At 37.8% G+C, this 27,914-nt stretch overlaps 1 long non-coding RNA gene across 1 annotated transcript in view; it reads right to left on the bottom strand.

Moving 5' to 3' along the window:
* Positions 1–27,914, bottom strand: part of LOC309971397 — a 1,020,865-nt gene that overhangs the window by 883,549 nt on the left and 109,402 nt on the right. The window lies entirely within an intron of this gene.

The raw sequence follows: 27,914 nt of genomic DNA, 5'->3' as shown, positions 1-27,914 counted from the left end.
TACACATTGCCTTGACTTTCTCAGGATGCCAATTATTAAAGACCAAAATGAATACCCAGCAAAGGGTAAGTCTTTCCAGACAGGAAAATTCTGGATCCCGTGGTTCTAGATGTGAAGATTACCATTTGGAAAGGAAGTAAAGTGTGTTGAAAGTCAGCATTTGATAATAGTTACTGTTCTAGCTCTGAGGAATATAAATGAACAGAGGAAGGTACGGGTGAGGTGGTGGGGAGTCCACTTCCCATCCCCTCTCCTTGAGTGCCCAACTCTCCCTGGTGCCCTCCTGCGAAAATTCTGCCATGCAACCCCCCAACTGTGAGTCCTGATTAGGCAGGGGCACCACAGTGCATAGTCATTTCCTGTCAACCTACCTGGCCCTGGAGGGGGCTTCATACTGAAATACATAACCAAAGTATCTTAATACGACATAAATCCATTGGAAAACGACATGGAGAATTATGCAGATTGCACTTTCTTTAAAAATGACTGGCAGGTGGAGACGAGTTGGGCAGCAGTCTCCCATATGTGAACTGCTTTTCATTTCAGGTCGGAAATAAAACCAAACTTAATCATCACGGCAGGACTGAATAACAGTATGCCTACGTGTTCAGTCCTTATGTCAATTCTTTCCCAGATTAACATTCGCCAAGAAATATAGAAAGCTACACTTAAAACTGAAGTTGCATAGTTCAGTGCAAATCTGTAGATGTGTATTAAAAACCTACTATGTGCAAGACATCCTGAAGATATAAAAGTGGATGAAATATAACCCTTCTTTCTATTGCCACCTCAGGCATTGCAGATTGTCAAGGTGAACACCTGGCTGCAAACACATGGGCTGAAGATTTGAAAAATAAAAATCAATGTCAAGGCCAAAATCCTGTCCTTATTCTCAAATCGATGACCAACTTCAGCCTGAAAGTGGGAATAAGATCTAAGTGTTAAATGCCCTTTGGCCTTAGTAAATCCTCCAAATTTCTAGTCCTGGCTACTTGCTGGCCAATTTGTATTTGTTTAAGAAAAACCATTGGTTCAACAAATATTTCCAGCACCTATTACGTTCCAGGGACTATTTAAGGCACCAGAGCTGTAGCACTAAACAAAAAAAAGCAAAAATAGTTGCTTTCGTGGAGCTTACATTTTGGTACAATCATCACCTCCAGCACAGAAATTATAAGAGCAGATGTGTTTTCCATACAACGTTGACAGAGAGTATGTATTTTCTGCCAATACTTTCTAGGAAGAATTTTTATTGACTGACCTCTGAACTGAAAATAAACTCTTCTGATTTTTCCTTGGTGTGTCTCATGGATACCTGAAGTATACAAGTTAATAAACTTCTGTTTGTTTCTCTCTTGTTAAAAACAATAAAACAAACTCTTCTAAATAATACTGTTGATGAAAAATTAATCAGACTCTCTAAGAAAGAAATGGAAAATTTTATTCGAGCCAAATTTGAGGATTTTAACCCAAGAAAAGCATCTCAGGAAGCTTTGAGAATTGTTCCACCTGTTAGAAGTCAAGGCACAGTTATATAAAGTTTTGAGACAGAGGGCTCTACGTTAGATGATGTACTATTGACAGTTTACACAATCCAGATCTAGCACCATCATGGCCCCTGACAAGATTAAGAAGGAATGTTATCTTTTAAGGAGTTGTGCTATTGATGCTAGGAGAATGTTGCTTTTTATGGTTGAGCAGGTATTTCTGCCGATGGGGAAGTTTGGTCGATGTATCATGCAGATACACAATGCACAGTAGTGGGGAGAGAGGAGGCCAAAGGGCAGAGAAAACTTTTTGTGTCTGAATTATTCTTGTCTTGCCATAAAATATGAATTTTATTTCATAATATGCATACTGGTTACTATTTAATTAAACCCTTATTTTAAAAAAATTAGGTACTTACCCTAAAATTAAGTATAACTATGCTATTGATTAAATACATATCTTTTAATAAATCATTTAAAAATTTAAATACACTTAACATGCTGACAATATCAAAACACTTTCGTGTATTTGCTGTGATCTTGCTGGATTGCGGTTTCTTGGCTTTCCCCTCCCAGCAAACGTAATCTCTTGAATAACTTGGTTTTGTCCTGAGAAGTAACAATCCCACTTGTGTACCCTTGTAAAGGCCTCAAATATTTTTCACTTCATTATTTTGCTGCATTTGCAAAGTAGTTGGAATGGATCAGACATTTCCTAGCAACAACTTTTGGATATAAAAAGTCTGGAATTTAACATTCCAATGATAAAGTGCACCATTTGGACAAAGCAAGAAATTAAGAACTTGCAGAGGTTTGCATTTATCAAAAGAACTAAAAAGAGAGTAATGTTGCCAATGCATTTAACAGTGGGGTTCCCAAGGCAGTATGGTGCTGGTGGACAGCAAAACATCTGGATGTAGTCTGACCTTCACCGTGACTCACTGTGCAACCTTAGATGAATGACAAGTTCTCTGGGTCCCCATCCCTCTCCAGATTAAACCCACATCTGGCCTCCAAATAAAGAGCCTTCCCTCCCAAACAATTTGATGAAGTAGATTGGATCTCCGTGAGTAATCCCATCTAGTTTTAAATAGAACCAGGTGGAATGATCCATCTTAGTGATAACATTTTGACTGATGTTGACACAAATCTCAGGAATTTAAAACGGCCCATGTCCTTTTCAGTACCAAAGGTCACTGAAATGATTTCCTTCCATGTACAAAATGATGTTAATAGAAATTTAAAAATCACATTACCTCCCCTAGATCTATTCTGGGGGTCAGAATGATCAGAATTGGAATCTTGGCTAAATCCAAATTGATAATGCTGGGACATTCACGGGACTATAATCCTCTAGATAAAACAAGGGTGAGAGACTGGGCTGGTGGGTTGTTTTCAGATGGTTTCAAGACCGTATCTCCCTAGTTTTGTAACTCATTTCTTCAGCCATGAAAATAAATAATTGCACAATATTTTCAGAACTTAAATCAGGCTGAAATCAGGCAATAAGACTAAAAGCAAATGAATTTATTCTGCTTCTCTTTCACGTGCCCTTATTTTTTTAAGGCCATATTTATTGGAAATATTCTAAGTTCAGTGAAAATTTCAGAATCATCTTGTTAAGTAATGGTTTGTACTCCATTACATAATTTTTTTTCCATAAAAATTGCCCTTGAGGCTAACACTGGCAATTCTCCCGCATCAGACTGAGAAAACACTCCTTAACAAGACTGTGAATTTTTTGTGTGTTTAAAAAGTTTTTTAAGCTAAGGGAAGGCCTAAAGGCTGAAAGATACCAGGTGAGTTTTTTTTTGGTTGGTTTGGTTTTGGGTTTTGTTCTTTTTCCAGAAAGTTCATGCAGTTAAAGAAAAAATGCCACAGCTGTAGTTTCCCAAATGCTAGGAAGTCCAGCCGGTCAAAGTGTCAAGGCCTCACAGGTATAGGTGATGATAGATTCTGACATTCTGTCCTGACAAGATATAAAGCCTCCCAGAAATAATGAGGATCTAAAGGATAAATATGCCATGTTTTCCTTTGGGCTATTTGAGATTGGGATTGACTAGGGTGTGGAAATTCTTCCCAACCTGCAGGCCTATGGAATACCTCCTGGGAACACAGGATAAACATTTATTTATTCTAATAGATGTTCTTTGGATCATCTGTTAAATTCACTTCCAAGAAAATCAAATCCCTTTTCCCATTCATTTGTAATTTGTGAAAATATATAAGATCTGTACATGATGTGGGGTGTGTGTGTGTGTGTGTGTGTGTGTGTGTGTGTGTGTGTGTGTAAAGCTTATATTAATTACTCTTTCTGAAATTTTCAGTTTTCCTCATGACTGGACAGAAATTCAATCTCAAATAAATTGTGTTTTCAATCTGCCTGCTTATAATACTAAGAAAGCCTCTGACTTAGTCTAACATGGACTCACGTGACAAAGGAATGCTAAGCTTACAGGAACATTAATATGAAATACAAGCCACCTCTTTCTGAATTATACATTTTTCATAACTCATTTTACTTTTAGTATTCATTTATATCATAGCTTATAATATGAAATGCAGTAAAAAAAAATAAAGCTAACTTATTTTAGGCTGGATTCCTGTTTAGTCATGAGGAAAATCCTGAAAGTTTGCAGAGAAAATAATTGATTTCAATTTTTTTTAATCCATAAAAATTACCTAGAGCTGCAATGAGTTGTACCAGGGCTAAGAAATAAATTGGGGTACTGGTCTAGATATGACAAAATCGAGTGCATACTTTTCACAGTTATACTAACCTTCCTATTATCTGTGCTAGGGAGATTTAATTGATTTAGCTCAGTGTTTCTCAATCTTGGCTACAATTTAGAATTCTCTGGTGAGCTTTTGAAAATATACCAATGCACGAGCCCCTCCCCAGACCAAATTGAATCCGAATCTCTAGGGCTGAGACTCGGGCATCAGTACTCTTGAAAACATCCCATGTTGTTCTAATAAGCAGCTGAAGTTGAGGATCACTGATTTACAGAGAATCTGACCCTAGAAACATGAATGATCACATGGTCTATGGTCTAGAAGATGACATTGCAGATCCACTACCAGCAGGTAGCAGTAGAGGGAAATAAAAACCCAGGCCAGACGCCAGCCCCGGTTAAGAAGCCTGGCCAATGTGTTACCAAACCCAGGTCCGGCTACTCGCCGCTCGAAAGCCAGTTCTCAAGAGACAAGTGTTGGTAGGAAAGGAAAGTTGCTTTATTTCAGAGGCCGGCAACTCAGGGGGTGGGGAGAGGGCGGACGCCTGTCCAAAGGCCGACTCCCCCCTCCCCCGACAATCAGGGGGCAAGAGATTTTATAGACAGAAGGAGGGGGCTACATGCAGAAACAATACAGTCAGCTCTGACAGTTATCTTGAAATTGGTCATTGGTGGTCTGACCAGTGTCATCTCGATTGTTTCGGGCATAGTTAATCTTCAGTTCCAGGGTCAGTTTGTTTCCATTTCTTTGAGGCCAATTCTTAGAATTGTGGCAGCTTATGCCGTGGCTACAGTCTTGTCATCATGTAGTTCACTTCTTCCACCTGGTGGGGCTTTCAGTATCTATAAGACAGCTCACAGGATATGGCTCAGAATATTATCTATAGCCCTTAAGGAGGACCTAAAGGTCCTGGACTATGCTTAATGACTAAACTATTATTATTTGGTGTCCTTTGACTGTTTTCCTCTGTTTCTGCATTTCTCACTTGTCTGATTAAACTTATTCTTTGGCTAAAGTTTTTCCACGGACAAAAGGCAGGCTGAGGACATGGTGGGGCAAGGACCATATAGGGTCCTATTCCGCTTCAAATGTACATTGGGCACCAAAAGGAATCTTTAAAGACTGGAGGACTTCTTAAAAATTATTCTCAAGGTTGTGTTTTTTGACTTTTTCTGAAACTTATCTTTGGGTCTGATATTTGGAAGTTCAACACATTAAACCAAGGCAAGATATATGAAAGCCTGGAAAACGGAATGGGAAGGAAAAGAAATCACAGATTAAAAGATGTTTCTTTCTCAAGGACTTCTTTGCTTCCAAAAAATGCAAAGTTATTGAGAGAAATATCTGTATCTATCTATCTCTGTATTTATGTTCTAAACATTCAAGACTTTGGAAAGAACCATGGAATTTAAAATTAAAGGTGAAGGAATCTTGACGCCATGGCAGTGTAATCTTGAGCAAATTAATCTCTATGACCCCCAGTTTCCTCATTTGAAAAATATGGCTTAGATGGAAAAACAATTGAAATGCAAACCACGTACAAAATTTTCAAATGTGCTACTGCTAATTATTTTCTTTAAAGTTGGCTTTCGGGTATATTGGAATTTCAAGGTCAATCCCTCAGCTACCATTTTCTGAGTGTCTCCCATGTACAGAGCCCTATACTAGGGGCTTTGATCTAATGAAGGTCCTGACTTGTTACCAAGAATGGTTAAGAATACTCATCACAAAAGTAGCCATTGTTCTAAATACTTGTACATGCCTTGACTTTTTCTTAGTCTCAAACTAGCTAATAAGGAGTTAATAGTTCAATTAAAGTTACTTAAATGTGACTAAAATAGGACATTCTCTTCTCAGCAACTGGAAAGAGTGCTGGCTTCTGGAGAATAGCCGAGTTTTAAAATGTTTATATCCCCATGTCCTCCTGCCCCAAAAGGCTTAATAAAGATTCTGGTTGGAATTAAATTTACAATATGGTGACTAGACATTTCATTTTTACTGAGATGCAGTCTAATCCCCTTAGAGTATTACATTTCATCTATGTAAATATCTACAATTCGCAGATGCCTGTCCCTACTCCAATAAATTGCAAAAGACTGTTGATGATATTTGGCCTCCCAAGAGCTCACAGATTTTTTTACAAACTGTATCCAGTATTATTTTCAAGCTCTGCAATCAGAATTGTGAGTCTCGGCAGTCAGCTGCTTGGGCATTTCGTAACACATAGCCTTGGACTGATAACTTGACTCTTGTTTGAAAGCCTTAACCCCTCAACTGCACTGTAGTTACCGAAGGGCAGGTACCAGGACTTCTGTTTCCTGTCTGTCCTTACAGTCTCCTATATGTCTCATTCACAGCAGAGAGTCAAAGATTCTCCATAATACAGAAAGTACTGGAATTGGATGGAGTATGGGAGGCCATTTGATCTAACAGTCTCATCTTCAGAGTAAGGCTGAAAGACTCCAGAAAGTCAAAAGACATGCCCATGGTAACTCAGTAGCAAAATGAGAACTTGAACCTAGCACTCCTAACCCCCAGATTCATTGGATGAATTGGTAAGAAGCATTAAACATCTCATAGAAGATCTGATGGTTTGAAAGTCTGCCAGGAACAAAAAAGGAATAAAAAGTGTGGTGTCATTCTATTCCTCCAGCTCCCTACAGGTTCCCTAAGATGGAATGACACTAGGTTACCAGTCTGAGTAGAACACATGAAAGCAGAAGTAGTGGCATTTGGAGGGATAGAAGGATGTGGGACAAAAGTGGGAGGGGTCTTCTATTCCAACCTACCTCCAGGAACTTTCCCAGCTTGTGCAGACCTGGTTCTTGAAAGAGAACAAACTGATAACCAGAGCTCTAAGTGAGGACTTTTAGGACATCTGCGTATATTGGTCTGGATTTGGATAAGTGAGATGAGTGAGACAGGGATTTGTAAATAATAAAACACTAGACGAGCAAAAAGGAGATTATTGTCTATCATTTATTTTAATCCAAAAACGGCATGGCTTTCATTTGTGCTTTCAGAATTCGGAGTCAGAAGAAAACAGTACCAAGAATGGTACAAAATTCAATCTCATGCTCAAGATCACTAATCATTAGAGAAATGCAAGTCAACACTACAATGAGGTATCACCTCACACCAGTCAGAACGGCCATCATCAAAAAATCTACAAACAATAAATGCTGGAGAGGGTGTGGAGAAAAGGGAACCCTCTTGCACTGTTAGTGGGAATGTAAATTGATACAACCACTATGGAGAACAGTATGGAGGTTCCTTAAAAAATTAAAAATAGAACTACCATATGACCCAGCAAGCCCACTACTGGGTATATACCCTGAGAAAACCATAATTCAAAAAGAGTCATGTACCACAATATTCACTGCAGCTCTATTTACAATAGCCAGGACATGGAAGCAACCTAAGTGTCCATCGACAGATGAATGGGTAAAGAAGATATGCTATATATATATACAATGGAATATTACTCAGCCATAAAAAGAAACAAAATCGAGTTTTTTGTAGTGAGGTGGATGGACCTAGAGTCTGTCATACAGAGTGAAGTAAGTCAGAAAGGGAAAAACAAATACCATTTGCTAACACACATATATATGGAATCTAAAAACAAAAATGGCTCTGAAGAACCTAGGGTCAGGACAGGAATAAAGACACAGACGTAGAGAATGGACTTGAGGACACGGGGAGTGGGAAGGGTAAGCTGGGACGAAGTGAGAGAGTGGCGTGGACATATATACACTACCAAATGGAAAATAGCTAGTGGGAACCAGCCGCATAGCACAGGGAGATCAGCTCGGTGCTTTGTGACCACCTAGAGGGGTGGGACAGGGAGGGTGGGAGGGAGACGCAAGAGGGAGGACATACGGGGATATATGTATATGTATAGCTGATTCACTTTGTTATAGAGCAGAAACTAACACACCATTGTAAAGCAATTATACTCCAATAAAGATGTTTAAAAAAACAACAACAACAAAATTCAATCTCAGCTTTCACAATGCAGAATGGCCATATTTGTTCCCTTCATCACAGGAAAGCCCCAATTACTACAAGTGAAGTTCTCTCACTATTTTCTCATTCTAAGGTACATAGAAAGTACATATCTTTTATTGGATTCAAATCCACACATGCTAAATATTTCAAAGGCTGACAAAACACAAGAACAGAAGGACAGCTTTTTGAGTAATCCTCGTGTAATGTAATGATTTCAGGCATTCCAGCACTTGAAGTTTACAAAGTTAAATGTCAGTTTCAGCTCTGTTACTTGATTCATGACAAGAAATCAATGACACAGTTACAATTCAGCTAATAAAAAGCTACTATACTTAGAAATCCCAGTTTTTTCCAATGGACTTTTTGTTTAACAGCCCCTCCCAACTTCCCCTTCTCCTCTATAAAAGTTTCCTCTCTTTTGTTTTACTAGACTTGCATGTGGTTCACCATAATTGCATGTCCTGAACTGCAATTCTTTGCTGCTCCCGAATAAACTTGTGTTGCTGATAAAATAACTAGCTGTTTTATTGTTTGAGTTAATAATAGTCAGTAGGTAAGCAGTATTTGTCAAAACCTATAAGGATTGTATAAAAATGAAAAACTCCCTAATTTAGCAACATAAACTTTTATAAATACATAAAAAGCAGAACTGTTTTCTATCCAATTCATCGTTCCACAAAATGTTCATTTAATCCACTCAGTGGATTACTGACCTACAAAAAACTTTAATTATTGATTGTTTTCTTCTTGGAACGTTCCATTCTTCAATCCCATTGTTTATTTAAAATGATCCTATTTTTGATAGAGTTAATTTGGTTTAAGTTTAAGTACATATAAGAATTTCTTGCTTCTACTCCTATCCATGAAAAAAAAAAGTTTAAGAGATGGGTCATTACAGAATACAAAATGGAAAGCATAGGGGCTTTTTTGGTTGGTGTTTGTTTGCTCGTGTCTTGAGTTATTCTCAGATACCAGGTTTTCAGGTGTACCTGATGTTTTATCTGACACCATGAGGTGGGTTGTCTTTCTACCCTTCTGTGGGTCATTTCTGATTATCTTCTGGAAGCCCCTGCACATTGAGTCCCCAGGAGAGAAAACCCAGAAACATGGGCTTGCATTTTGGGGATAAGCCAGCTACCTGGCCAGGCACTAGATCTCAGTGTTTTCCACCTCAAATTCATAGTACTATTCGAAGTCAGCTGCATTTCCTGGACCCACAACATGCAAACTGTGGGTAATGAGCTGTTGTGTCCACCACGAGGCAGGGAAGAATGCCTCCATCATGGAAAGGAGGCAGCCTGTGCTAGAAATTCACTGCAGTAAAGTCTGCTGAGAGATCCCTAACAAAGCCACTTCATTCAAGCTTTGCTTTCAGGTGTGTCATCTTTTTCCTTGTATATAGTACTTATATTCTTAAGCCAGCAGATGAGCTTCCTAATTTACTTCCTTTTTGTGACTTAAGTTGCTGGTATCTTTCATGATATCTGACTACGTATCATAGCAATGAAGCAACTGTTTTCTCTTTCAATATTTGTGCACACGTATTTCTTTAATGTTTCAGGATGCTTAGAACTAAGCAACACCTACATTTCTTGGCTAATGATGCAAGTGCTACAATACTGTTAAATTTTATCCTTTACAGGGAGAAAAACGGAGCTCTGAGGCCTATGGATTAAAGCAGTGATTCACAAATTTTGGCGGGCCTTGAGAATAATCTGCGTCCTTCCTCCTTAAATACAAAGGAAAAAAACCCCTGCAGATTGTAAATCCCCAGATTCCCCCTCCACCCATTGGAGATACTGATTGAGGTCCAGGAATTTGTCTTTTTTTTTTTTTTAAACTAGGGCCCCAGGTAATTCTGAGAAATGCCCACAGATCATACTCTGAGAAACCCTGGAATGAAGGAGAGCTGTTTTAGCTATACTCACCCCTTTATTAAGCTGTCATCTGAGCGATCTCTAAGCTCAGAAAGAAACCCATGAGGAGTTAGAAAGTCCTTCTGTGAGTGAACTGAACAGTCCACAGTGGGAGGTTTCTGGACACCTCGGAAGAGATAAAGGCAAATGCTTTGTTACAAAAAATGGTCTCCTTTCATCATCTGGTTGCCACCTTCTTCTCCTTCCTGCTCTCCCCCTCCCCCCTCATCCTGCTTTTCCTCCTCCCCCTCCTGTTCTAGGCACTGTATTCTTTTCTCCTTTCACTATCCAACCTCCTTTTCCACCAGCTGTTGCAAAGTCTGTCAGGTGACTATTTTTAAGACGACGGAGTAGGTAGAAAGTATCATCTGCTAGCAGCACTTACAGGTAAGACTCAGAACTTCTGAAGAGCTGAGAGGCTGCTCTCTGCAGTCTTGGCACAATTACCTTTCTTATTTTTAGGAGTAAAACTGGGAATAAATTACCTTTCTTATTTTTAGGACGAATCTGATAGGTGTGTATAAAGTGGTGGCGAAATTCAGTAGCACCCCGTTGCTCGGATCCTAGCAGGGGAGCATTCCTCCCCCATCCCTCTCCACACAAACACTCCCATTACCAGGAGCATAGATTCACCATATCCCACCAGATTCAGAGCCATCACACACAGGCGCTAAGACTCTGCCACAACGAAAACCTCCAGGAGCTGATTACCAAGGTTAGTCACCAGGGTGACTCAGCGTAAGAAGCAGCAGGGTTTTGAAGTAGCCGTTGGGGAATGCAAGGGTAGCAAGGCTAATTTAAGAGGTTGCTAACACAGACAAAGCTATTTACAAGCAAGGACTTTCATTCTTTTATCGGTGAAGCAAACCAGCTGCCCTGTGAGTCTTGACGCTGTAATCTGACCACTAAAATGGCAGTCGGTTAACAACATCTTCTCTCACCAAAGCCAAGAAACGGTGAAAAACTTGTCTCCAGGGACCCCTTTAGGGATAAACAGAGGGTAGTGCTTATTATCTTTTGATCCTTTAGCTGTTAGGAAGATAGGTGTTGCCAGAATGGGTGAACAATGACCGGTGGAGATTGAATCTGGTGTGTTTGTATCCATCTTACTTGTGGCTGAAAAGCTGGCTCTGGAGACTAATTGAGAGAAAAAGAGAAAGAGAGAGAGAAAGAATGGAACTTTAAAAAGCCACTCTTTTTTCCAAAAGCAAAATAGCTTGTCCTCTGGTGCTCCCACTAGGGGCCAGGCCTCTATCTTGCCTTATAGGGAATTAAGCTATTTTCCATCTGAGAATCTGGCTGTCTTAAGCCTATGGAGGGAATCCTGAGTATATGGAAGGGAATGGGATGCAAAATTCCCTCCTATCAGTAGGAAATGAATGAGCAGTTCTTTTTTTTTTTTTGCAGTACACGGGCCTCTCACTGCTGTGGCCTCTCGCATTGCAGAGCACAGGCTCCAGACGCGCAGGCTCAGCGGCCATGGCTCACGGGCCCAGCCGCTCCGCGGCATGTGGGATCTTCCCGGACCGGGGCACAAACCCGTGTCCCCTGCATCGGCAGGCGGGCTCTCAACCACTGCGCCACCAGGGAAGCCCAAATGAGCAGTTCTTACTCAGGGTCACTCAACTTCTATTCTCCCCAAAGCCACCCCAAACCTTCAAATATATCCTTCTTGTTGATGCCTCTTGGATCATCAATTTATTCTAAGTTCAGGGGAAGAGCAGATACTGCAGTATATTATTAACCAACAAAATCACCAAAGAGGTTGCATAGATCTGCCAGAACCTGTTAACGTACTGCATCACTAGGCTGAATCCGGACACTGCAGTTCTAAACTATGTCACTATTTAGCAATTGATGTAATATATAGGTCTTACCAACTGCTTGTATAACACCTTGTTTGTCAAAATGAATAATCTGCATTTGTGGACTTGTTCTGCTCCTGTGTGCTCACTATCTCCTGAGAATGCAGAAGAATGAATGTGCTCTGCTTACTCATTCTTTCATTCACTTACTGACAGGCAGGTCTATTGCTATTGGCTCCTGGTCCTAGTTTAGAGTTAATACAACCATTTTAGTTAATACCACTATAAGGGATCAATTCTTCCATTACTTTACCTTCAAGGTCCCAAATCTAAACTGAAGGAAGTTCTGCCATTTATATATTTATATATATGTATAGATATGTATATATATATATATATAAATATACACATACATATATATTTAAATTAAATAATAAAATAAATTGATTTAAAACATTTTCTCATCTAACATATTTTAATATTATAGTATATATATATTGTGATAAGTAGCTTGACCAAAACCATCATGTCCAAGTCCTGGAAAAGCATGAAACACTCTGAACAAAATAGCAACTGAGCTAACAGGCTCAGAATTATATAGCCATGACCTAGAGATCTATCAGCTCTCTCATTCTAGTGGAGGAAACAGACCTCATTTCAGTAATTCAGGGAAGTGAATTCATCTGCCCAAGGTCAGAAATTAGTGGCAGAATCAGGCCTAAATTATAGTCTCTGGACACTAAGCCAAAATTTTTCATTACGACACCTCCCGTGTCAGCAATATCTCTTCTCAGAGAGTCATAAATTAATTACAAGTTGTATGATGATGATACCAATGGCCTTTTTGCAGAGCTAACACCTGACTCCTTTGAGCATCATGTAATGATGTTAGTGTTCCCAGCTCATCTGGCTAATTTCACCATGTTTAATTGGAGCTAGAAAAATTTCCTTCTTCCTTTGGTTGGTGGCCATTCCACCCAAAAAGTTTTCATCATCAAAGAGCCACGGGGAGTGAGGGTACTTTACACATTCATGTTCATCTCTAAAAGGTGCTCAAGACCTGCCATCCATCACTTTATCTGCTCCTGTTTGGGCTGCTGTGGTAGGGACCACCATTGCTGTCATGGCTTTATCTATAGGGTTTTCCAAGTGTGACGTCTAATCTCATTTCATACTCTCCCCACAAACTCCTGTCTGTATCAGTGACTGCCTGAGGTTTCTCATTCATTCAGAAAATTATTGAATAGTTTCTCAGGCCTGTATTTGCTATTGAAATTTCTAGCACATGTGTGGTGCCTACCACCGAGAAGGTGCTGGAGTGAATGTTTTGATGACAAAACAGGTGGCATACAATTAGAGACATTTTGTTTGAATACAGTACAAGCTACCGCAAAATAATCATGCCTTTAATATTCTTATGTAATTTGCCAAATCACTTATTGCTTACAAAAATTATTATAAAGAGAAAGTCATGAAATACAAGACGAGAAAGAGAGATTTCGTGTTAAGTAGAAGCAAGAAGCATGGCTGGTTAATTACAAAGGAAAAGCAATAATATTATTATATATATATAATATTATTATTAATATAATTATATTATTATATATTATATATTATATATATTATATTATATTATATATTTATATATATTATTATTATTATATATTTATATATATTATATATATATTTATTTATATATATTATATATTTATATATATATTATATATTTATATATATTATATATTTATTATATTATATATAATATATTTTTTATATTTATTTATATATTATATATATATAATATATATATATATTTATATATATATAATATATATAAATATATATATATTATATATATTATATATATATTAATATTATATATTATATATTATATATTATATATTATTATATATATTATATTATTATTATTTATATATATATTATATATTATATTATATTATTTTATATATAATATAATATATTATATTATATATATATTATAATATTATTATTAATATAATATATTATTATATATTATAATATTATGGAGGTGTGCTAAAAGAGAAATAATGGCTTGAGGGAAAAAAGAAAAAGGTGGGGGAATGCTGTATTCAGGAAATATCCATGTGGGGATTCCCTGATGGTCCAGTGGTTAGGACCCCTCAGTTTCACCACAAGGGCAACAGGTTCGATCCCTGGTCGGAGATCTAAGATCCCATATGCCACCTGGTGAGGCTAAAAAAAAAAGAAAAATATTCATGTGCTGAGAATATCCTTAGTCAAGAAAATTTGGAAAAATACACAATCCAATTGTCAATCAATAATCAAAAATATGACAGCAGCATAATTTGTACAGTTACAAAATCTGTTATCTTTTTCTGGATCTTGAGTGTGTGTGTATGCATGTGTGTGTGTATATCGTTATTCTAGGAAAGGTGAAAAAGACACATAGGAACCGTGGATGTAATCATAGAGCAGGAAAAGCCAAGCGTTTGGAGGACTGGTTTTGTAGGGCCACATTCTGACCAGCACAAACAAAGTGCTGTCAGCTCACTGATAGTGCACTGATTACAAATGTGACCAAGTGGAAAAACCTTCCTGCTGCCAAATTAGTCACTGGAAACTTGATAAGAAAGCGACAATGTAGTAGTGGTTACAAGTTCAGAGAAGCATTAAAATTAAAAGGGGAAAACCCTAAAAAGGAGGAAAAGGTGGTAGCTCACTCTGTCAGTCTCCTTAATACAATAAAATGGTCCCCAGTCCCTATTTCCTCATATATTCTAAGCTCCCCAAGTGATCATCACTCATGGCCTCTTTGTTCTAAATACTACAGGCATTTTTCAGAACTGATCTTAATGTTCTATTGGCAGCATTCCTCATTTAATGCTGGTGACTCTCAAACCTATTTCTAGCCAAGATCTTCTAGCACTGGAGATCCAAATGTTCCCCAACTGCCTTTATGTCAACAGGCACCAGGAATCTGTAAGCCAACAAGTTCAAGCTACTCACTGGTCTCCCTCTCTCCACGCTGCCCCTCATGTCACTGCTCAGCGAACAGCCCATCAGTCACCCAGGTAACCTAGTCAGACTTCTGAGCTCACCCTCGATTCTTTCCTCTTCTCTAGATCACAAATATTCACTGTGTCCACATGTACCAGCAACTGTTCTAGATTGGCCCCGGGATGGAGTAGTAAAAACCGTCCTTGACCTCACGGAGCTTACAGTTGTGAACATGCCTCACTCTCACCAATCCTGCTAACACTGTCCTGTTGTTCTTGAGGCAGCCCTCCTCTCTCTAACCCAGCCGCTGCTTTCCCACTTTAGGGATCCATCATTTCTTGCCTTGATTACGTCAACTGCTTCCTGAATCGTTTCTCTGATTCTAGGCTTGGCTTTCCAAACCATTTCCACAATTCAGGGAGAGAAAACTGCCTGAAACCAATCTTATCACGCCATCCCTGCTTAACACATTCCAGTGGCTCCTTGCAGCTCTTAGATTAGGGTAAAACTCCTCAAGAAATGGCTCATTAAGTGGCCTGTAGGACACCTAGGAAGGAAGATAACATGGTGTCTCTTCAAACTTAAAGTCTTTAAATATTCATTCAACATTGTTAATCAGGAAAAAGCTGATTCTATTAATAAAACCTGAATATCCATTTATATCTAAAGTTAGGAATTTGCCATATGCATTGACTCTAACCTAGCATCTTTTTTATGCATATATGCTTCATATATATACAAAAATGGATCCTGCTCTACATATTGACGTGTTATGTAACCTACTCTTTTTTTTTTTTTTTTTTGCGGTACGCGGGCCTCTCACTGTTGTGGCCTCTCCCGTTGCGGAGCACAGGCTCCGGACGCACAGGCTCAGTGGCCATGGCTCACGGGCCCAGCCGCTCCGCGGCACGTGGGATCTTCCCGGACCGGGGCACGAACCCGTGTCCCCTGCATCAGCAGGCGGACTCTCAACCACTGCGCCACCAGGGAAGCCCAATAACCTACTCTATTTATTTTCATATTTCCATGTCATTAAACATTTTTCTACCACTGTGATGATCACACAGTGTTTTATTGATTTGTTTATTTTTAAATTTGAGCTTTCCCAAAGTGATAAATGCACGTTAAAAAAATCAAATAGTATTAAAGGGTTTATAATAAAAAAACAATAGCACCCTGTGCCAACGGTCTCCCCTCCAGCCCTGGTCCCCAGAAGCGGTCATTTAAGAATATTTTAGCTAATTTAGCTAATTTTTTTACAAACTGATCTCTATATTTCCGAATAATGTGGGTATGCCACTTTGTATTGATTGATCTATTTTATCTTTTGACTTGCAGTGTGATGGAGTCAATAATTCAACCAATACCTTTTACTCACTACTATGTGCCAGACGCTGTTCCAGGCAATGAGCAAAACAGACAAGATTATTACGTTGTGAAACTTAATTCTAGGAGAAAGCCAATTAAAAAGTAAATAACTAAATACGACAATATATACTACTATGTGCTATAAAGAAAGTAAAACAGAGTAAGAATGACTTCAGGTAAGGTGGTCAAGAAATGTTCCTCCGAAATGACATTTGAGTTGAGCCTGTATTGTGAAGATCTAGAACAAGAACGGTATTAATTAGGATAAGGGTCGGGTGCATGTAACAGACCCTATAACAGTGGCCTAAACAAGTGACTTTGTTTTCTTTTTCTTTTTTTTTCCATATGTAATAGCCTGAGGGTAGGCCAGCCAGGGGTCCAGGCTCCTTCTATTTTCTTGTTCCTCATCTGTAAGGTCCAAGATATCTTCACTACATTCATGTTTCCCAGAACAAGATGGAAGAAAGAGAAGGGTGCATCTCTTCTTTATAAGGGCACAACTCAGAAATTTCCTATGTCTTATGCTCACATACTTTTGGCCAGAACTTAGTCACATAGTCACAGCTAGCTGCAACAGAAACTTGAAATGTGTTTTCTATTCTGGACAGCCATGTGCTGAGCTAAAATTCTATTCCTGTGGGAGAAGAGAATGGGTAACAGGGACCAACTTATTCTCTGACAAAAGAACATTTTACACACAGGAAATATCAAGGGCAAAGGCTCTGAGGAGAGCAAGACCTTGACTTGTTTAAAGAAGAGAAAGAAGGCCAGTGTCACTGAATGATGGTTCAAGAGGGGAGGGTGGGAGGCTATGGGTTCAGGGAAGCAGACAGGGACCAGACCATGTGGAAATTTTAAACCATGGTAAGGAGTTTCACTTTTACTCTAATTGCATTCAGAACCCACGGGAGACTTTTCAGCAGGGAACTGATTTAACCATTCTCTCTCACATCTTCCCCTTTTCCATTCCTTATTAGCATTACATCACTGACTGTGATTAAATCATTATCACTGTTAACATCAGTGTTAATTTTGCTCATTGCAGAACCAAGTAGTTTAACTGAAGTTCATTTTCCTTTCTTGTGTAGCCTTTGGTTTGCCTCATGTTAATAGTATCATTTGTTTTTCACTTACATAATTATACACATATGCACACAATTACACAGCTTCAATTCATTCCAGAGTCTCTATCATACCATCTGTCATCTAGTCTGTCCAGTTGATCTTTTTCTGTCTTCCAGAAATTTCTTGTTTAATCTCTCAAGCACTGATGGAATTATTCTTGTGAATCTATTTCTTTTTAATACCTTTACTACCATGTTAATGAATTTTGGGAAGGAGGGGAGAAAAATAAGCATGGTCTATCCACCAGTTTAATTGAAATTCCATTAATATTAATTCCATTAATATTTTAGCTTAAGAATTCTCTCCTTTTACAATAACTTTTAACAAATATACATTGAAAAGAAGACTCCCCTTTTGATACTTTTGTGAGACGTGGAAGATTCAAAAGGCTTCAGAATGCCTCTGTCAAGCTGTTGCTTTGAATGTGTCTGAATGCCAGGAGGGGATGCTCAGGCCACACTCATCTTTCAACTCCCAACTTGGATGCTATCTCTGCCCACACCATCCTATTTCCCCTATAATGTATTCAATATTATGACTCCCCATTTACTTTGTATATTCCACAAGCCCTGTGAACGCAGGTATCTCTGTATTTTTGGTTGTTTTCGAAATGTTCTGTTTATTGCCTGAGCTCCTTTTGTGGACAGTTAAATGTTTCTAGGCTGTATGCTGCCCACCTAGTCCTTCAGTGGAACCTTTCTCACAAGCATCTTTGATTTTTTTTTAGATACAACAGCCACTCTGAGCTTTTATCTTTTATGAGTATCCCAATTGTACTCATGTTTAAAATTCACTTTAAATACTACCTGGTCCCCGTAAGGAATCAAGCCCCTTCCTCTGCCCAGCAGACTGTCTTACAGATAATTAGCACCCAGTAAATGTTTCCTGAATTAATGAACTAAGTCATTCAAGGAGGATTTAAATGAACGTTTCCATGCTATGTATTAAAAAAGTTTTCAAGCTTCTACCATTAAATATTGAGCAGCTGGAAAGGCCAGCATTGTTAATGTTAAGCACGATTCCTAGCCTAGACACAGACGTGTAGCAAAGGATATTCAACATTTTCCTTAATTGTTTATTTGGCACAGCAAGGGTAATGTAACCAAACCCATCTGTTTCCTCTTGTCCAGGGATTTCAAATGGTGACAAAAAGAACTTTATGCTGACCTTCTCACGACTCCTGACTTAACTCACCTGTTCTTCGTCAGAAACTTGTTAAAAATTTTAATACATATGAATAAATTACTAGAACACAACCTGGGGTAAGTAAAGAGTTCTTATATAAACGTCAACAGCTTAGAAACAAAAAGATAAGTTTCTTGGCCGATTCTTCTCATGACGTGAATAGCTGAACTGTTTAAAACACTGCTTTATTATGTACTTAAAAGAACCTGGATGTTAACCAGGAATTATATAATTAGAGGATTTAAGACTAAACAGGACCCAAATAAGTTCTTTATCTCATTATCGAGCCTTCACAAAAGATCTTAAATAGCATGCTGCAATTTTATTTTATTTTATTTATTTATTTTGCCGTACGCGGGCCTCTCACTGTTGTGGCCTCTCCCGTTGTGGAGCACAGGCTCCGGACGCGCAGGCTCAGCGGCCATGGCTCACACGGGCCCAGCCGCTCCGCGGCATGTGGGATCTTCCCGGACCGGGGCACGGACCCGTGTGCCCTGCATCGGCAGGTGGACTCTCAACCACTGCGCCACCAGGGAAGCCCTTATTTTATTTTATTTTATTTATTTTTTTTTAACATCCTTATTGGAGCATAATTGCTTTACAATGGTGTGTTAGTTTCTGCTCTATAACAAAGTGAATCAGCTATACATATACATATATCTCCATATCTCCTCGCTCTGACGTCTCCCTCCTGTCCTCCCTGTCCCACCCCTCTAGGTGGTCACAAAGCACCGAGCTGACCTCCCCGTGCTATGTGGCTGCTTCCCACTAGCTAGCTATTTTACATTTGGTAGTGTATGCCACTCTCTCACTTCATCCCAGCTTCCCCTTCCCCTTCCCCATATCCTCAAGTCCATTCTCTACGTCTGCGTCTTTATTCCTGTCCTGCCCCTAGGTTCTTCAGGACCTTTTTTTTTTTTTTTAGATTCCATATATGTTTTAGCATACAGTATTTGTTTTTCTCTTTCTGACTTACTTCACTCTGTATGACAGACTCTAGCTCCATCCACCTCACTACAAATAACTCAATTTTGTTTCTTTTTTGGCTGAGTAATATTCCATTGTACATATGTGCCACATCTTCTTTATCTATTCATCTGTTGATGGACACTTAGGTTGTTTCCATCTCCAGGCTATTGTAAATAGAGCTGCAATGAACATTTTGGCACATGACTCTTTTTGAATTATGGTTTTCTCAGGGTATATGCCCAGTCGTGGGATTGCTGGGTCGTATGGTAATTCTATTTGTAGTTTTTTAAGGAACCTCCACACTGTTCTCCATAGTAGCTGTATCAATTTACGTTCCCACCAACAGTGCAAGAGGGCTCCCTTTTCTCCACACCCTCTCCACCATTTATTGTTTCTAGATTTTTTATGATGGCCATTCTGATTGGTGTGAGGTGATACTTCATTGTAGTTTTGATTTGCATTTCTCTAATAATTAGTGATGTTGAGCATCCTTTCATGGGTTTGTTGGAAATCTGTATATTTTCTTTGGAGAAATGTCTATTTAGGTCTTCTGCCCATTTTTGGATTGGTTTGTTTGCTTTTTTAATATTGAGCTGCATGAGCTGCTTGTAAATTTTGGAGGTTAATCCTTTGTCAGTTGCTTCATTTGCAAATATTTTCTCCCATTCTGAGGGTTGTCTTTTCATCTTGTTTATGGTTTCCTTTGCTGTGCAAAAGCTTTGAAGTTTCATTAGGTCCCATTTGTTTATTTTTGTTTTTATTTCCATTTCTCTAGGAGGTGGGTCAAAAACGATCTTGCTGTGATTTATGTCATATAATGTTCTGCCTATGTTTTCCTCTGAGTCTTATAGTGTCTGGCCTTACATATAGGTCTTTAATCCATTTTGAGTTTATTTTTGTGTATGGTGTTAGAGAGTGTTCTAATTTCATTCTTTTACATGTAGCTGTCCAGTTTTCCCAGCACCACTTATTGAAGAGGCTGTCTTTTCTCCATTGCATATTCTTGCCTCCTTTATCAATGGTAAGGTGACCATATATGTGTGGTTTTATCTCTGGGCTTTCTATCCTGTTCCATTGATCTATATTTCTGTTTTTATGCCAGTACCATACTGTCTTGATTACTGTAGCTTTGTAGTATAGTCTGAAGTCCTGGAGCCTGATTCCTCCAGCTCCGTTTTTCTTTCTCAAGATTGCTTTGGCTATTCGGGGTCTTTTGTGTTTCCATACAAATTGTGAAATTTTTTGCTCTAGTTCTGTGAAAAATGCCATTGGTAGTTTGATAGTGATTGCACTGAATCTGTAGATTGCTTTGGGTAGTATATTCATTTTCACAATGTTGATTCTTCCAGTCCAAGAACATGGTATATCCCTCCATCTATTTGTATCATCTTTAATTTCTTTCATCAGTGTATTATAATTTTCTGCATACAGGTCTTTTGTCTCCCTAGGTAGGTTTATTCCTAGGTATTTTATTCCTTTTGTTGCAGTGGTAAATGGGAGTGTTTCCTTAATTTCTCTTTCAGATTTTTCACCATTAGTGTATAGGAATGCAAGAGATTTCTGTGCATTAATTTTGTATCCTGCTACTTTACCAAATTCGTTGATTAACTCTAGTAGTTTTCTGGTAGCATCTTTAGGATTCTCTATGTATAGTATCATGTCATCTGCAAACAGTGACAGCTTCACTTCTTTTCCGATTTGGATTCCTTTTCTTTTTCTTCTCTGATTGCTGTGTCTAAAACTTCCAAAACTATGTTGAATAGTAGTAGTGAGAGTGGACAACCTTGTCTTGTTCCTGATCTTAGAGGAAATGGTTTCAGTTTTTCACCATTGAGAATGATGTTGGCTGTGGGCTTGTCATATATGGCCTTTATTACGTTGAGGTAAGTTCCCTCTATGCCTATTTTCTGGAGGGTTTTTATCATAAATGGATGTTGAATTTTGTCGAAAGTGTTTTCTGCATCTATTGAGATGATCATATGGTTTTCCTTCTTCAGTTTGTTAATATGGTGTATCACATTGATTGATTTGCATATATTGAAGAATCCTTGCATTCCTGGAATAAACCCCACTTGATCATGGTGTATGATCCTTTTAATGTGCTGTTGGATTCTGTTTGCTAGTATTTTGTTGAGGATTTTTGCATCTATGTTCATCAGTGATATTGGCCTGTAGTTTTCTTTCTTTGTGACATCTTTGTCTGGTTTTCTTATCAGGGTGATGGTGGCCTCTTAGAATGAGTTTGGGAGTATTCCTCCCTCTGCTATATTTTGGAAGAGTTTGAGAAGGATAGGTGTTAGCTCTTCTCTAAATGTTTGATAGAATTCGCCTGTGAAGCCATCTGGTCCTGGGCTTTTGTTTGTTGGAAGATTTTTAATCACAGTTTCAATTTCAGTTCTTGTGATTGGTCTTTTCATATTTTCTATTTCTTCCTGGTTCAGTCTCAGAAGGTTGTGCTTTTCTAAGAATTTGTCCATTTCTTCCAGGTTGTCCATTTTATTGGCATATAGTTGCTTGTAGTAATCTCTCATGATACTTTGTATTTCCGCAGTGTCAGTTGTTCATGCTGCAATTTTAATGTTTAAAAACTGGATATTTACATTTATATATTTACATCAACACTGTTGACCATTTTTATAAATTGCATTGCTTATTCAAGTCAGCTGCTGTTATCGACCGTAATATTTTAAAACTTCCTATCTGAAGTCTTCCTTTCCAACTTATAATTATGAAGATCATTTTGCTTCCTTTCTGCAATCTGAGGCACTAAATCTGTGTTACCTGCATTGCATATAACCACTTCATATCTGCAATGCTGTTATGCATTTAAATTTATCTTATTATTGATAATTCAAATAATTCTCATCAGACCTAAATTATACACCTGTCATTATTAATCATCATCTTCTAGCAAATCAAGGCCACAATCTATAAAAACTGACTGTTTTACTTAGGCTTAAATAATACATTTTAGAGCAATCATTTAATTGAGCTTTCTGTACAGTGCAATCTTTCAAGACAGAGTTAGTGAAAAAATGCTCAACATCATTAGTCATTAGGGAAATGCAAATAAAAACCACAACCAAATACCACTTCATATCCAACAGGATGGTTGTAATCAAAAAGGCAGATAATAACAAGTGTTGGTGAGGATGTGGACAGGTTGGAATCCTCATACATTGCTGGTGAAAATGTAAAATGGTGAAGCACTTTGGAAAACAATTTGGAGTTCCTCATAAAGTTTAAACGGAGTTGCCATATGTCCCAGCAATTCCACTTCTAGGTACATACACAAGAGAAATGAAAATATATGTTCACATAAAAATTTGTACAAAATGTTAACAGCAGTATTATTCACAAGAGCCAAAAAGTGGATAACCCACATATCCACTAGCTGATGAATGGACAAAGTGGGTATTTTCAAACACTGGAATATTATTTAGCCATAAAAAAGGAATGGAATACTTACATTGATACATGCTACAATATGGGTGAACCTTGAAAACATTGTCAAAAAAGCCAATAACAAAAGACCATGTACTAGATTCCATTTATATGAAATGTCCAGAATAGGTAAATCTATAGGGACAGGAAGATTTGTTGTTTTCCAGGAGGAGGGGGTGGGTGGTAGTCAGTTGGGTGGTGGGGAGGAGAGGAGATGCCTGGGGAGTAGCTACTAATGAGCATAGGATTTCTTTGGGGGTGAAAAAAATAATCTAAAACTGATTGTGGCAATGGTTGCACAACTCCATAAGTATACCAAAACCCAATGAATTGTACACTTTAAATAGGTAAGTGATGTGGTGGTATGTGAATTATAACTCAATAAAGCTATTAAAAAAAAAAAGAAAACCAAAACATAACAAAACAGAGTTTAGCACTCTTTCCATGGATAAAAGCCACTAATAAAAAAAACTGACTGATTTAGCAAAACAAGGGTATTTGGCCTTTATTCCCCTTCCAGATACTGTTGCTTTTGGTTCATTTACAATTTTATCTGCTTATCCCACGTGATACCTAATCAGAGCTCAGAGCCTCAGCAGGAAGTCCACAACAGTTCTTTCAAACAAACTTAAAAAAAAACAGTTTAATAACATTATCTAATAGTGTATTAAAGCATTGCTTTTAGCATTGCTTTATGATCTTAAGCTCCTTGCTTTCCATTTTGAAACGGCAGAAGGGCTTATACAGGTAATGTAATTTGACTTTACGAAATTTCCTCTTTCATTGAAAAAAAGTCTATCATATTTAGGACAAACAAATAGTGTTCTTAGGTGTTTTAAATCCCTATGTAATCTACAATAGCTTTATAGGTATTTAAACCACAAAATGTAGTCCCAAACAGAACAGCAGCACGTATATAAACCAAGTTTAATTTAAATTAAATGAACTTCTTAAAGACCAGTTCAATTGATCACTCATGAATTGTTTACATGCGGTTTTGTTTCTTAACTAGTTTCACGTGTATCCTATTTCATCAACTAGCTCATACAACTCCAACCTACCCCAAACTTTCCTTTCTCAAGATCTAAAGCCACACTAATTTATCTCTTAACTATCTTACATATATTAGCTTTTTTTCCAGCCCCCTATGGAAATGCTAAGCTCCTCAAAGGCAAGGATTTTGTGTTAAATGTCAACACCTCAGATATTCCATAATTATCGTGTTTCTCAAGGTTCAAGGCTTAGCCCAGTTCTCCTGTCAAGCTGTGTATATTCATATATGTATAAGTGTGTATATATCAATATCTATCTCACTTTTACTTCATTTCCAACACATAGGTATATGTTGACTGCCCCCAGATCTTCAAAAACTCTCAATATTCTTCAGAATAACCTCTAAACTCCTTAGTAGGGTTATCAGAGTTGTGTGCCATCTTCCTCCACCTATTCCTTCTAGTCTGAGCTCCACACGCCAACACACGAATTGCTCAAAGCTCCTCTTGCACAACTTACACTGTCACAGCTCCAGGACTTGGCTGTCTCTTAGATTTCACTCCAGCCTATGAAAGGTCTGTTAACTCTTAGATTTCACTCCAGCCTATGAAAGGTCTGTTAACTCTTAGATTTCACTCCAGCCTATGAAAGGTCTGTTAACTCTTAGATTTCTCTCCAGCCTGTGAAAGGTCTGTTAACTCTTAGATTTCACTCCAGCCTATGAAAAGTCTGTTAATGTTTTAAGGACTGTGTAAAAAGGCATCTTCTCTATGGACTCTTCCTTATCAGAATTAATTTCTCCCTTTGAAGTGTTTGGTATTATACCACTTGTCACGGTGCCTAGGGACATGTCTTTCGCTCCTAATACTACTTTTCTGACATCTGAGACTATTTTATTTATGTGTGAATCCCTGAACAAAGAACATGTTTATACCCCTTCACCTTACACAGAATAATCACTCAATAAATCCTTGTTAGATTGAATTATTCTTAATTTCCACACACCACCAAGAATAGTGTGGGGCACATAGCGGTTACTCAACAGATAGAATAAGTTCTAAGAGAGAGGATTCAAATACTCAGTGACTGATTTTAGTGACAATTAAACTAAAGTGATAGATCTTGACAAAAAATAAAACTTTATTCTCTAAATTGTTCCTACACTGAAGTCATGGACATGTTAATATACCCAAACAATCAACTGAGTAGTTTCAATATATTTTTATTTTTAGTGGTTCTTCTGGAATCACACTATTTTCACCTGAGGAAAACATGTAAAAGAATTTTGGAAGTCAGATTCTTAGAACATAGATGGATTTTTCACTGTTTATTCAAGATTCATTCAAGCATTTACCATCTGTTAGAACTGTCTCTGAACCAGACCACATACTGAAAAAGGTACTAGATCATAAGATGAGTAAGATATGAGCCCTGCCCTGAAAGTGTTTACAATACCCCAGCGGAAGGATCTCAAAGGAATCTGGGTTTTGGTGCTGGAATAATTAGCTCTATATCGATGAATCTGGAAATTCTTGAAAATGTACTCTCCTAAATTCAGATTACAATATTTATGTTTCAATGTATATTAAAAACAAAGCTATAACGATATTCTATTTAGAAAACCACTTTGGATTCACCAAAATAGCAAAGAAACATAATTAGGCGCTACGAATCAGGACCTGGAACTAGGTTGAGGCAAGAGAGATTGCCTAGAATAGCGTTTAAGGAGACACTCACTCTCAGGGTCATGCAAGTGCAGGGTCAGACTTAAAAAGGATTTTTACCTTTTGCCTCTTTAAATTTTACATTCTAGGCATCTCTCCTGCCTCACCCTAGTTCTGGCCTGGCTATGACTGTTTAAGAAGAGAATAATTTTGTGTTATACTTGGTGTTGTATAATTGGTCCACTCCATGACAAGTGTTTTATAAAATATTTCTGGCTTACCAAAAGTAGAACAGTGCAATCATGGGGGATTGAGCTCCTAAGCAAAAAGAGTATGCCTACTTTCTGGAGAAGGGGTAGATACTAAGGGAAAGTTGAAATATAATTAGCATACAAAATGATTACCAAGTTAAAAGCTTCCAACTATTCAGATTAGAAGGAATTCTCATACCTAAACCATTCTATTAACTATAACCATTAGCTTATGATTTTGCTGATTTCAGATAACTTATTTGGAATTTTTCTAAGATCGATACCAAATGAACTGAATGAACAGCAATAAAACAACCAGAAAAGTTACAAGGCAATACCAATAGTCTTTCAAGACAGATAATTTTGGGTATTAGTACTTGGAGTTCCCTAGTCTAGTATAGATGGTTATTCAGGACCAAATAAGGAAATTCTAAATGCATTTGGTTCACAAGAATATAACTCAATAACTGAAGAAAGCAATAATTTAGCTTTTCTGAAAACCAGTTTCATATTTAGGTACATTAATAAATACAGGGTCAATGATAAATAACTTAGAAATAAAAGGCATTGACATCAAGTGGAAAAGGTTTTCCTATTAAATCAAAGTCATGAGAACTTGAAAACATCCTGTCAAGTGTCGGTGCATCTGGTAATTCAGTGTTTAGATAAGAGTGTAAAGGAGCTTTCTGAAAAGTTCCGAATACATGTAATGTATAGTAAAGCATTTTCCCCTTTGTTGGCTTAATTCTATTTCTTCTTCTCTACACATGGTAAGGATGTTCAAGAGCTGCCATCCATTTATTTTGGGTTGATGGTAGATTGTTTTCTTCTTTTGTTTTGCTTTAAAATTGAACATTTTTATCTACCCAAGTGTTAGGTTATTGGAACTAAGAATTTCACATACAGTTCTCAACAGAGCCTTGAAAAGTTCGGTTGTTGCGACTTATTTGTAAAATAAATCCCATATTTGGGATGGTCCCTAAATGAGGTTTTGCATATTCTGCAATAATAACAGCAAAACAAATCATTCCAAGCTGCCATAATGGTGCTAATTGTGTAGAAAGATGTTTTTGTGTTTGAAAATAAGATGGCTGAGGCTGCTTTTAAATAACATGCCTGGATTCCAAAGCAAAACATTCAAAATCATGAAAAATCTTTTTACCAATGAAAAATGACAATTCTAGGAAAAAACTATTACTCAAAAAAAAAAAAAGACCTTAATGACTTGGCCATCTCCTCTATGTTAAAAATACCTATATTTGTAGACTACATGCAATTTTTCTAGTTATAACTCTTAATTAATGATTTATAAAAAGTTTAAAACACCAAGCCCAAAGAAGTCAAAACATTTTAACTATGTAATTGAAATCAACTCAGAACATAGTTACACTGGATTTATTACTACTGGGCCCCAAATGCTTTTCCTTCCCTAAACATGATTCCCTACTAACACCACCATAACAAAGTAAAATCCAAGTTTATGAAAATAAAGTTCGTGGAGAGTACTATTCTTCTGGTGACCGAAATCATCACAGAAGATAATTTTCCATTAAAACATTAAGGAATCCCTAAATTAATTTCATTAGAGGCAATGGAAGAATACACATATATACACATGCATACTTTCATTATGCTAGCCATCTTCTTATTTAAACCCTATAAAAACATTTTTAACATGTATTGCCCCAAATTTTCATTTTGGATCAGTTAATCTCTGTTGGAGAGATCAAGACTCATAAATAAATTATATAATCTCACTTTAAAAGAAAAAATTGCGGGCTTCCCTGGTGGCGCAGTGGTTAAGGGTCCGCCTGCCGATGCAGGGGACGCGGGTTCGTGCCCCGGTCCGGGAAGATCCCACATGCCGCAGAGCGGCTGGGCCCATGAGCCATGGCTGCTGAGCCTGCGCTTCCGGCTCCGCAACGGGAGAGGCCACAACAGTGAGAGGCCCGTGTACCACAAA

This window comes from Leucopleurus acutus (assembly GCF_964270905.1).
Source record: "Leucopleurus acutus genome assembly, chromosome: 14".
NCBI lineage: Eukaryota > Metazoa > Chordata > Mammalia > Artiodactyla > Delphinidae > Leucopleurus > Leucopleurus acutus.
Note: the sequence above shows the minus strand (reverse complement) of the source record. Positions and strands in the feature narration are given on the sequence as shown.